The sequence below is a fragment of the Dinoponera quadriceps genome, unplaced genomic scaffold, assembly GCF_001313825.1.
Source record: "Dinoponera quadriceps isolate SergipeBrazil2010 unplaced genomic scaffold, ASM131382v1 scaffold4009, whole genome shotgun sequence".
In the NCBI taxonomy this organism is placed as follows: Eukaryota; Metazoa; Arthropoda; class Insecta; order Hymenoptera; family Formicidae; genus Dinoponera; species Dinoponera quadriceps.
This window is the reverse complement of record NW_014557992.1, coordinates 141,392-154,069: the sequence shown is the minus strand read 5'-3', so window position 1 is coordinate 154,069 and position 12,678 is coordinate 141,392.

Sequence of the window (12,678 nt, the reverse complement as noted above, 5' to 3'; positions counted from 1 at the left end):
GCAAGCTTCATGAGATAAAAGAAACGTAGACAGGATACCTATCGACGAATTCGCACGTCACAAACATTTTCGAATAGACAGCGAGCAACAGGGGAAACGCTTAATTTCTAATGGATGTTTCTTCGGCGACGGCTCGCGCGATTCCCCCGCCGCGATTTCAATTAATCTCTCCCATCGGAGAGTATCGATACCAGTCTCGCGTCGTCCTCTCGTTCCTTCTCCATCTCACGCGCGCGTTCTCCCTCTCTCTCCCTCACGGCGCAAACTTTCACGAAGCGACGAAGTTTCGGATAAGCTGGCGCGTTTGTCAAACGGGAAAGTGCGAAATTGTGCGTCGCCCTGTAAGCCCGCCGGGTCGCTTCTCGCGGCGCGAAATTAGCGAGAGTGAAAAGTAAGGGCATCCCCACCTTCAGGCCCGCTAATGCCCGAACGCCCCGAAGGGCGTGCATTCCTTCTCGCGCCGGGGGTAGCCAAGATAAATTACATAACAATATAAGTGGGTGCCGCGAAAGCGAAAGAGAGCGAAGCCCGGAGGGTCGAAAGAAGGCCGAAGCGACTGAAGCGCGCAAACAGTCTGCCTCGTGGAATTTACTTGTCCCGAGGACAGTTGCTCTCGGAGAGGGCAACGTTTGGGCTCGTTTGTTTAAACACGCGCCCGGAGTACCCCGAAGAGCGAGTACCTCGCCACTCGCGAACTCGTCTTGTCGAGCTGCCAATATCGCGAGGCTCTTCATCCGTTCGATCGTGCGATTTCCGACCCCCCCCCCCGGCGATTTAAATACCGCACCGAGGAGTGATTTTTCACTAGTGGATCGAAACGATCAAAGGTGCGTCGGATTCTCCGAAAGAATAAAAGCTCAAACTTAGCGTAATCGCGCAATGTCGTATACATACATATATATATATATATATATGTATGTATGTATGTATGTATGTATGTATGTATGAAGCAACCGCTGCATCCTATATATAATCCGGGAAAGAAACTTTCCCTCGCTTTCCTGCGCGAGAGAAATTTTTCTATTCCCTGACACTGACATAATACTTCGGAGAACGCTAAACGCTTGGGAAACCGGGACTCTCTGCATATACGGTCGCGTCATACGAAAAGCGCGATCTCTCTCAGGACCTAACATGAAAAAGTTTCGACGCCGTGCGACACGTCGGGACACGGAGCGGACTGTTCGTCCTTACGTACATACACACATACGTACGTTCGTTCGTTCCGGTGACGTTGTTTCCGCTAATAACGCGTAACATGCGGTCGAAAGAAGAAAATAAAGTGGCAACAATGCGCGACGCGCCGATGGTCCCTTTTGTGAAGTGCGAGGGGTCGGCGATTCATCCCTTCATTATTCGAGAATTAGTAACCCCGTTTCAATCTCCTCCCTCCTCCCCCGGCATCTACTCTCCCCCACCTCCTTCTCCTCCCTACCATCCGCTCCCTTTCTTGCCGCGCTCTGACCCCTTTATCTCGATGTTCGTGACTGCCTTTTCCGTCGTTGCATTGTTCGAAACGACGTTAATGGGGGTAAACGTTAAACCGATTTCAACGGCCGGCACGCGCTTTCGTGTGTTTCGAGTGTGGTATTTTATCGTTATGAAAAGCTGGCGCGGGCTCCGCGCATCCTTCTCTCTCGTTCGCGAAGGCGCCGTGTCTTCGTCCAGCGGCACGCGAGGAAAATATAGACACCCCGTTTTTGGGGTGGCAATGTATTTCGCGCTCGTCTTATTTGGCGCAAAATCGCGCGATGCCGCGACGAAGCGAAAAGTATCGCGTTTATAACCGCGTGGATTCTATTCCGGCGAAAATTTCATACGAAACATTATACGAACATTTATGGCTACCACGGGTCTTAATAGCCAGATATGTTTGTAATAGACGACGCCTGTAACGGTGTTGGGTGTGTGAATATGCAAGGCCTGAATAATCTTTAGCGGACAGTTAATCGATAGTTCGACGGGCGATCTTCAATTATGAGAACAGAGCCCGAAAATGTCGCGTTTTGATCGAAAACTATCCTCTAAAATGCAATCGATTCGCTGAGAGGCGGTCAATAGTCATTAGTGGTCATAGTTATATCAGTATAGTACCGCGATACAGTGAGATTTCGCTACGAAAGTCTGTTAATAATAGTCGGTCGGTATATATACATGTATTTCTTCTATGTTGAGAAAGTTGGAGCATTCGTACTTAAAGACCAAAACAAGAATGTCCCGAGTACGTGTCCAGGCATTGATACTTTTACCTAATATTTCTGGGCGACGCGTAACAGCGATTTATAATGGAACCTTCACCAACTAAAATCAAAGAAGTATTAGGCAAAAGAGCCAGGTGGAAGTTTCTTCACTAAAAATTAGTAGATACTGATTATCGTGATGGAATACTTTTTCACTGATTCAATTAGTGACGTTTTTTACTGACTCGACTTAAGAGAGTAAACAGTTTCGATCGCAAAGTATTATTAGAGAATTCCAGATATGATGGAAGCATAAAACTGTGGAGCATTCTCGCGAAAAAAATCCTCGTGTCGTCGGTGCATTTATGTTTTAAGAAATCTGAACGCACATCGGAAGATCGGACAGATTTTTCAGGAAATCGTCAATTACACGATATATCACGCGATGCTTGCGAGAAAAAATAACATCTCCTTTCGGTAGAAAATTAAGCTAATCGATATCGCAGACTTTTGTCAGCGACCTCATAACGCAGGAAATAGCACGCAACTAACTAAACGAGGTAGTGCGAGAGAGAAAAAGAGAGAGAGAGAGAGAGAGAGAGCATCGCGACGGAGTCGCCCTATAGGCAGATGTCACGAGTAGAAAATTCGTATTAACCCGATTTATACCCGATATTTTTCCCGATACTTTTTAATCACGCCCTGCGCTCGGCGTGCCGGACGTGACATTTACAAGATACAATTCCAAGTCTATCTATAAATCGCACGTCTAATTATCCGCCCTATAATATATTCATGACTTCCTCGTCGCAGCTGCCCACGGAAGTTCGCAATTTGCAACGTTGCAGCGTTACCTCAGACGAAAAACGTCGCTGTTTGTTAACAACTTTCATTGTACCCGCGGTGTCGCACACGGATTGTTGCGAGTGTGACGTGCCGGATAAATCGTTAGTAAATTTTCGTACTATATATATATATATATATTACATTATATCATATTTTGTACATATTATATATTTTCGGTATAATATTTCGACGTAATGTAACAACGCTTTCGACTCGTTTACCTAGCGAATGCAAATTTCTACGTATGCGCAACGCAGACAAAATAAGTACGATTCGCGCTCCCCGTATTCCACGTGTCCATTATCAATTTCGTGGATCTAAAATTATATGTAGGTTACCGAGAATCGATGAGTATTTGAACGCCCTCGTAACGCGTGAAAATTTCAGCCGCGTCGGATGCCGCACGCGCGCGCGCGCGTTCCTTTAAATCGGACTTCCTGTCAAAGAGTAAAACAAGATCGCAAATAAGAGGGTCGAACGGCGCGAAACAGGCTTTCCCGGCTTGATCTCCTTAAATCCCAATAAACTTCCTCGCGCCAATAGTATTTACCCGCCGAGCGCTCGACATCTGCACGTCTATATCCGCTATATCCCATAACCTACATCACGCTCATTGGTTCCCGGTTGATATCTCGCCCCTATCGGCCGCTCATTGTCGCGAACGTCAATTACCCGAACCGCAAACGATCGCCGTGATCAATGTCGTTGCGTAACGGGGATACGCGCGTCCGCTCGCTGTCTCTCTCGCTCGCTCGCGTTGCATCTGCGGATCGTTTATTTAAATTTAAGCAAGCCAGCGCCGCGAAACTATAAGCGTCTACGAGCGCTCTCTCCCTCTCTTTCTGCCTCTCTCTCGCGCGCGCGCGCACGTAGAAACACACACCCACACCCACGTATCCAACATGCAGCACCGGAGAGAAAGGCCGACACCTCGGCGCCAAACTCACCCTCCTGAGACTCCGCAGACTCACCTCCATCCCCCGCCGTCTCCCGCGCTCTCTCCCAACTTCAAGCACCCCCTGCTCCGCGCGCGCGAGGCATCCCAATCGCAGCCCCCGTTTCGCAAACCCGCACCCTCCATACTCCCCGGTATCCTCCTCTCTCTCTCTCTCTCTCTTTCCTCTCCCGCCCTCTACCTTCTCTCCGTCCTCTCTAACCGTGGCAGCTCTCTCCTATACCACTCGTCTCGACCCGACCGCCCGTCCCCGCGCACCACCCCCCGTCCGCCAACCTACAACTCCTACGTACCGAGCGACCCTCGAGCTATCTCCAAAATCATCCCTTACATTCTAGAGCTCGGCGTGCTATCCTCCCCCGTGGAGGATAGAGCCGCCTGAGTCGGACGTCGGGAGAACACGAAAAGGACTGGCTGCTACTGCTGCTACCGCCGGTGCTGCTACCGCTGCTACTACCGCCGCTCCTGCGGAGGCGGTGGTGACGTGCGGGGGTGGCAGCCTCGGAACGAGGGTAGACGCTCGGGGATATAGGTAGGTTTCGTTGGATACAACGAGAAAATAAGAGATCTTGCCGCACGACTCGCGATACGAATTGCAATAGCCGACGGCGGACGACGCTGACGAGCCCCGGGTTTCACCTTCCCCCCTCCCCCCCACCCCCATTTTCACCCTTCGCGCTTCTCGTCGATCGCGCACGGCATAGCGGTTCTGCCGAATTCTCGCTCTCGCGAGAAATCGAACGGACTCTCGCATCGGGATTGCGCGATTTTCGAATCGTACAGGCCGGCCCAAAAGTGGGGGAGGAGGAGGGGTTGCTAATTTGAAAAATTCATAACTTCTCTTGCGGATGAAATATGCTTAAATCTTTTATTGCAGGTTTTACTAGAATTCTAGGAAATTCTGGAATGGTGACTGATTTTTAGGGCATTCCGTACTTGCGAAGAGGCACGAAAATGAACATTCCTTATGGTTACATTAATAAAAACGCTACATCGGCAATTGTGCGCGGTTTAACGAACGTGTGCTTCTTTTTTCAGGCACTTTCAAAGTACCTGAAGGTACCCGCTTTATATTTTATTCTCGTAAGACTCGAATTGCGAAACTCATCCGCGGCACATTGTCTTCGTAACATTATCGTTATAATGCGTAACGGAGAACTTCGTTATCGTACTGCAAGACGAAAAGTTGCAGCAGGTGAGCTCGAATTTCGACCGGCGTTCGTTAAGTTATCAGGTACTAAAGTCGCGCGCGATGGAAGCGCGTCGCGCGGAAACTCGCGTCAAAGCTCGCAAACAGTCGTAAGATAGAACTCTGTTTGCTCGACGCGGCCGCGATCGATATCGACGATCCTCCGGGTGATCCTCGGGAGTTCTCGAAAACACCGTTGCGATATCCCGGCGAATAGGAGAATCACCAAGTGCCCATGCGTTCGTGTTTGCCGAGATAAACGCGAAATTTTCCACAAATTTCCCACAGATCGGAGCGATAATCACAATTGATCGATACTTTCCATCGTTACATCGCGTTTTTACTCGAATAGGAATTGTAAATTATTCCCCCTCCGGAAATTAAGAAGGAGAATTTTCTTAAATTTATCAGTCATTAAAAGACAGTTAACGTTTATTACCGCATCATGATAACGCGTCTGCGCGATAAAACAACGCCGTCACTCATCTCCTCGCCCTAATCGAATCAAAGTCCGCGTCGCCCGCGGAATTCTTTCGGCCCCGACCCGTTCGTGGGGGCTTTTTATTCTCCTCTCCTACATCGGGGAGGATCGCGAAATCCCCGAAGGACAATGGACGTCGCGCGCAAGGCAACAAGGGTGAAATCGCCGTTCGATCGAGTGAAACCCCGCTAATATCGCCGGTGGTAGGCAGACAACCGCGAAGGGGACGTCGTAATCAGCCGAGCCCGATTCATCGAAAACGAGAGTTACGGGAACGAACGGCGAATAAATTGGCGGGCAACTCTTCGCGAGGCGACGCGACGCATCGGTGGAATGCACGTACGTGCGCACCGGCGAAAGTATGGCCGATCGTTGAAGTCTCCGACGCGCTTCGACGTCGCTCGATCTCAATCCGAAGCGGCGCCCCGAAACCCGATCAAATTCGCGGACGAAGTGGCGATTTAATCTCGCATAAACGCGATGCGCAAACATTCCCGAAGTTCCGGCGAAATCTCTTCCGACCGAATGCAGAGCTGAATTATCAATATCGAGGATGAATAAAGTAACGCGCGCGGATATATTTCCGTTTCTTCGCGAAATTACGGGATTACCTTTGAAACGCGAAGCAACGTGCCGCGATAAACGGATTCGGAAACTTGTAGAATCGCGAATATAGTCGAAAATGTTCGTTCTACATTGATCGTTGACGCGCTGAGAGAAAATTATTGTTACTTGCGGCGCCAACAATATCCTTTTGTTATTTTCACCACAAAAATAATTGCAGCAGCGTGCGTGTAAGATGATTGATGTTATAGTGACGTGTGTTAGAAAAATATTTTTGTATATTTAAAATAACAAGAGGATATTGTTGGCGCCGACAAAAACCACTATAATTTTCTCTCAGTGTATTTATAATTATGAATTATTCAGGATCTTCGATTGAAAGCGTAATTAATTATAGGTTTGTGGGCGCGTCGTCCGGCTGTTTGGAGCAACGTTCCTTATTGTGTATGAAATGATATAATAAGTATAGATATAGGTCAACTGATAATCAGATATTCATGAAGTGCTACAATTATTTGCCAAATGATAACGGACTGTGAATGGCGGCCTAAATTTCGACTCGGGATATCTCCTTATTCACGGTAATTCCGGCAAACGGCCGTTCTCAAATCGCAAACGTTGCGCGTAATAAATAATATCGCACACCTGGAGATACATCGCTGCCCGCGTCTCTGCTTTCCACATTCGGCATTCTGATCCTAGCTGCTTCGTCGCACTCATCGGCGCTGACACTCACGCAGGTACGAATCGATCGGAAAAGCGCGCGTTAATTAACGCGATGCCGACGAGAGAGTTCGACTCAATATTTCAATAAACGAAATATTTTAATCACCCGACGGAAATTGTAAACAACTCACCGATACATATGCTGAGCGTCGCGTCGGTATGCGCGTCGCTCGTCGGCTCGAAAAGTAATCGCTCAGTCATAAACAAGTACGCGATGCGTGAGAATATCAAAACAATCAGCAAAGTCACCCCCCGCCAATCGTCAACCGTCGTCGCCGGCCGAACAATGATGAGTATATTCGGCAGTCGAGATATCATGGCGATAAATGCTCTCAAAACATTTCGGATCTACGAAGTAGTTAAAAATCATCAAATTATTAATTTATTCAATTATCGGGACGACTGCGCGCGTGACACGTGTCGAAAATCGTCGTAACATTCGACGATCGTCGTTGATTCGTGGATATTAATTAACGACCGTGTTTCCGATCAGATGGTACCTTTTCGTGCGGCATCACCAAGAATCTGGCGATCGCGATAACGACCAAGAACTGTCTCCAGGGTGAAATACAGGATGCAACGACATGCAGCGATACACGAGACTTACAACCCCTTCCCTTTTCTACTTGCTTTTACTCCAAATCCTATTGAAATGTCTAACGCCAATAAAAGATACCGATAAAAAGATTCGACAAGAAGTAAATTTATTGTTTCACATTTATCCAGTTATCTATTAATTTTCATTGCATTGTTCGATATTTGCCGTTGCAACGCTTTATCTGCAGCGTTGAGTGAGTTACGCAATGAATACGTTACTTGTTAAAATTGGAAATGTGAAAGATTAAATGCAGGTAGAGACCATTGAGGTAATCAAATATTAAATAACTTTCGAACGGATCTTTTCTAAGCCTCAACAAAATGGCTCGATTGAATTTTTGTATCAAACTGCAACAGCCTGTACCGTTGCCGTACCTCAAGATTTTCCATTGATCCTTCCCATTTCAACAGAGAGTTTACCAGGGTTAAAGCAAAACCAACACTTCGACACGAAATGTCGCGTTTCACCGTGAACGATACCTCGAATCTCGTTCATATGTAAAAGATGAAAATTTCATTCGGAAATGTGGACTATCCTGGACGTGAATTCAAACGAACGTAGTTAGCAACGGCGAACGCGCGGGCTTGATATCGTTACGTTCGTTGAAATCTCTCGCGCGATTTCCTTACTTACTTGCTCGTTCGCTTCGTTGCCCGCTTCGCGTCCCGGTTGTCTATTTGCAGCGACGTGTCAGCTTCGTAAAGTGGCACGGGCTCCTCAATGGCGGAACAATCGAAGCCAAGTCGGCGAACGTCTCGGCGTAACAAAGACGACGAAAGTGGTTCGAGTCTATCTCTGACGGAACGCAGCTTACGGCCATCGAGTCTAATGGGAGTTTCTCATCGCGTCAAACTCCGTCGGCGACTTATCCATATCGAGTTGTCAGATCGCGACTGGCGCGCCGATAAACGAGCGGACACACCGGGGGCGAAGTGACCGAAAACCGATAAGGCGAAGCACGTAATTCGCGGCGCGACGAAAAGAGATTCCGCTGCAAATTGGGAGATTCGTAACCACCGCAACATTCGCGGCGTTCCTCTCACGCCAGCCCTCCCCTCCCTCGCTGCCGCAGGCTCGATAATTTCGTAATGTTTGCGCAGAGAGATGACGTAAATCTAAAATGTGTACGCGCGCGCGAAGCAAGCGTCGGAAGGGCGAAACGTGAAAATCTGAAAAATCCTCTAATCCGGAAAATGAGTCGCGCGTGAATTCACTCGTCGCACAGAGCGTCCTGCCCGCGGCGATCGATATTTCCTACTTGCAACACAGCGGTCGGGAAATACTCGCCGGCTGAAACTATTCGTAATAATGTAACCTGCCGATTTTATTGCACGCGCCACTTTCGGATCTACATCGGTTTTCGGCGCGGCCATTTATCGCGAGGTTATTTCCCGCCCGGGTATCGCGGACCGCGCAAAAATGCGGAAAAGGTGGGACAGGGGGGATTTCAGGAGGAGCGGAAAAAAGATGGGAACGAGCGGGGAGGGGGAGGCGGACGCGCGCGAGATTCGCGCGTAAAACCAAATATTTATCACGGAGGCGCGGCGCGTTTAAGCGCGGCGAATATAACGCGGCGGAGGTGGTAACGCGGAAACATAGAAAGAGCTGGCGAAAGAGACGGAAAAGGGGGACGAACGAGGTTGGGCGCCTTCCTAGAATCCTCGTTATCCGGTCGAGCGGCGGCGGCGGTCGTAACCGACGGTAGCCACGAAATATCCGAAGAAAAACACGTTCCCAAGTCCGAATCGATAGCAACAATGCCGTGGCGAGAGAGCGCGCGAGAGGCTTGGCTCTCCGATGGAAGTGAGGCTTTAGGGTACGCCGGAGGGTTGCTTGAGGGAGCGAAAGGGGGAGAGAAAGAGTCGAGGCGGGTGTGTGAGGGAAGTGGGCTGGGGGCGCAAGAAGGGGGGGTGAAAAGCAGAGAGGGAGAGCACCAGCTAGACCAGGAGGTGGAAACGAGGAGGAGGCGGCAGCCTTATTGGTATCGGGGGTAGGGGGTTGAGTTTTCCTGAGGGCCGAGGGCGAGAGAAAGATGGAGAGAGAAAGGGAGACAGAGGAGAAAGAGAGAGAGAGAGAGAGAGAGAGAGAAAGGGACAAAGATAGAGAAAAAGAGACAGAGAGGGAGAGAGGACGGTGAGAGTGGAGGGAAAGAGGAAACGAAGGAGATAGCTAGCTAGAGGGAGCGTAGAAGTTGATGGAACGAGGTCGCTACAACGCTGGCAACAGCCGGATGAGTAAAGACTGCATTACCTATGGTACCTGCTCTCCGAGAAACGATCCTCGCCCGGCGAGAGTGCAGGTGAGTCGGCGGCGCTGCCTCCTCTCTCCTTTGTTGAAGGCAACACGATCATTTCGTCCTCTTTGTTCGCGATATTAAAGTACGTCAGACGTCGAAGCGACTGCTTCTATCTACGCGGCGACTGGGAGAGGAGGCACGAGAAGGTGAGACTGAGGTGTCAATTGCGTTCGTTGTTCGCGTATGGAGCGGAGGATCGACCGTTGCATCTCGACATCACCTTCCCCCCTCAATCGATCGATTCGATCGGACTCTCTCTCTCTCTCTCTCTCTCAAAGGAGAGAGCACTTGGAACGGCGAAATTTAACGCGCACATTAAACGGTAATAATAAGTGAGTTAGACGGTAGGATGAAAGGAACTGGATTTGGGTACCTGTTCATTTCTTTCCCGTGTTATACGTGTAGACTCGGTGCGGGATACGACAGATCGGGTTTACAGGTTGGTGTCATTTACGGCGAATAATTGCTGTGCATTCTCGCAGTCTCGTCGCTTCGCACTCGATCTGCTTGAACGATATATAATATTAATTAGGAGAGCATATGCAGTGAAAGATAAAAAAACGTGGGGATTAAAGATTGAAATACTTCGGAGAGGAAGGGGAGGAAAGAGTGAGCATCTTCGGGATATGTGGCGGATCACAAACACATGTACACACGCGCGGTTCTCGAGTATTTCAATTTTTATATTTTTCCCACATCTCTCTGGCTCGTGCGTGATTTTTAAATATAATAATATTAATACAATTATAATTAATAATAATCAATAATAATAATAATAGCAATAATAGTAATAATAATAGTAATAATAGCGGTGAAATGGTGATAAAAATAATTGTCCGCTTCGTAATAATAATATGTAACGCATTAATGACAATACGACGGTAAAATAACGATCGCTATCGGCGACAATGTTAATCACGCGTTCTATCCGGTATAGCCCGTACGTATGCACTATGATACAACGATTATGTACAAAATAATATCGAGACGCGCTCTCGGCGGTCCCGCAACTTTCGTCTCTACTTTCACGACGATTATCGAACTTCTAGTAAAAACATCATCTTTTTGTGCAAGCACACCTTAAGGCCTATCGCGCGTCCATCGGCGGGTTCTTTTCGAATTCTCGCCTTTACCTCTTCCCATCATGTCTACAGACGACGCTATAACTGTACGAGCTACTTTGAGTAATATCGTACACGAGGCTAGGCTACGTACACAATCAGATACGAAATGGGTTTCGCCGCGCGAGGACCGTTTCGCGGATCCCGACGCGAGTACTGAGACGATCGACTCAAAATCACGGTCGATTCACGTTGCAACGATCACTCTCGCGAAGACGCGATCTGCTCTCCGCCACGAGAGAGCCCCGAGTGATACTGCCTTTGGTATACAGCCGGTATCGAGTCCGACGATCGCTCAACTGAACAAGTCATTTCGCAAACCCGTCGGAGAATCGTCCGCGCGATTAATTTCCCAGATACGGAAAGAGAAACGTCCGCGTGTCCACTTTCGTTGAATCGTCGCGTTTTCCGATCGGATTCCTCGCCCTCTCCTCTCTCTCCTCGCGAAATTTCAACGAGCCATCTAACCGTTAGAAACTTAATATCACGCATGCGCGTTTGGGAAAAAGTTAAAACGAATCCCGAAGAAAATGGCTCGTGATTTGGATCTGAACTGAGAGAGAAAGGTAAGAAATCGGAGGAAAAGCTTACCTCCACTCACGCGATGAACGAAAGAGAGTCAAAACTACGGGATAATTGAGAAGGAATCGTTTCGTCTGACGTAAATCTCTAAATTAACGATCCGCGTGCCCGTAACTCGAACGTTCCGGCCGTCGGCAATAACGTGCCTCAATTACGCGGCCGCGCGCCGCGGAATGGCCAAAAAGTTGTGGCGTCGATCGCGCCAATAATACGATAGTTAATACAATGTAACGAGGGAAGCTGGCGCGCGGATAACACCGGATCGACCGGTTTCGCGATACGCAACGAGACGAGACGATATGAGACGCGACGAGACGAGACGAAATGGGACGAGACGGGCGCGCGCGCGCTCGACTCCGATATCCCCCGTTGTGTGTAATTACACGCGATAACATTATTACGATTACAAGGTAGAACGAGACGCCGGCCGGATTCAGCGGCCCTTTTCCCGTCAATGAGACGTTACCTGATCGCGCATTAACCGACGTTAATCCGGGCCCGTCCGAGATTGCGCGCGCGGGAGCGCCGCATCGCTCTCTCCGCGCGGACGAAAAAGACGAGCGGGATTCCTCCCGTCCTTCGCTCTTCGCGTGTGTGTGCGCGCGCGCGCGCTCGCCGCGGAAAATTTCCATTTCCCACCGGCGATAGATACATCCCCGATTGATCGTAATCGCGGTTCGCTCTGTTTAAAAAGAATGCCCCATTTGAATGTCGAACGACCGGATCCGATATCGGCTCGCGGAATTTTTTCCTCGCGACTCATTACTCAAAACTGATCAACGGCGAGACTGGACAGAAAGAGAGAGAGAGAGAGAGAAAGAACGAAGGAGCGCGAGGCCGAGGGACCAACTACCCTGCGAAGAAGCATCTATCCGTCCATTTCGGGGCACGCCCGTAATTGACGGAAGGAATCGCCGCCTCGTCTCTCCGAACACGCCTTAAAATACGAAAGACAACTCCCGTCGCGGAGTTCCGACAGTTCCGTCGCCGGATCCGTTGTCGAATCCGTCCGACGACACTCGGAAACGAGAACTCGGCCCTCTTTCTCTCGCCTACTCCGTGCCTTCCCCCTCCCTCTCGCTGTCCGTGTCCCTTTCTGACCGGCTCGTTGAATATTCAAGACCTTCGCGGTGTCGCCGC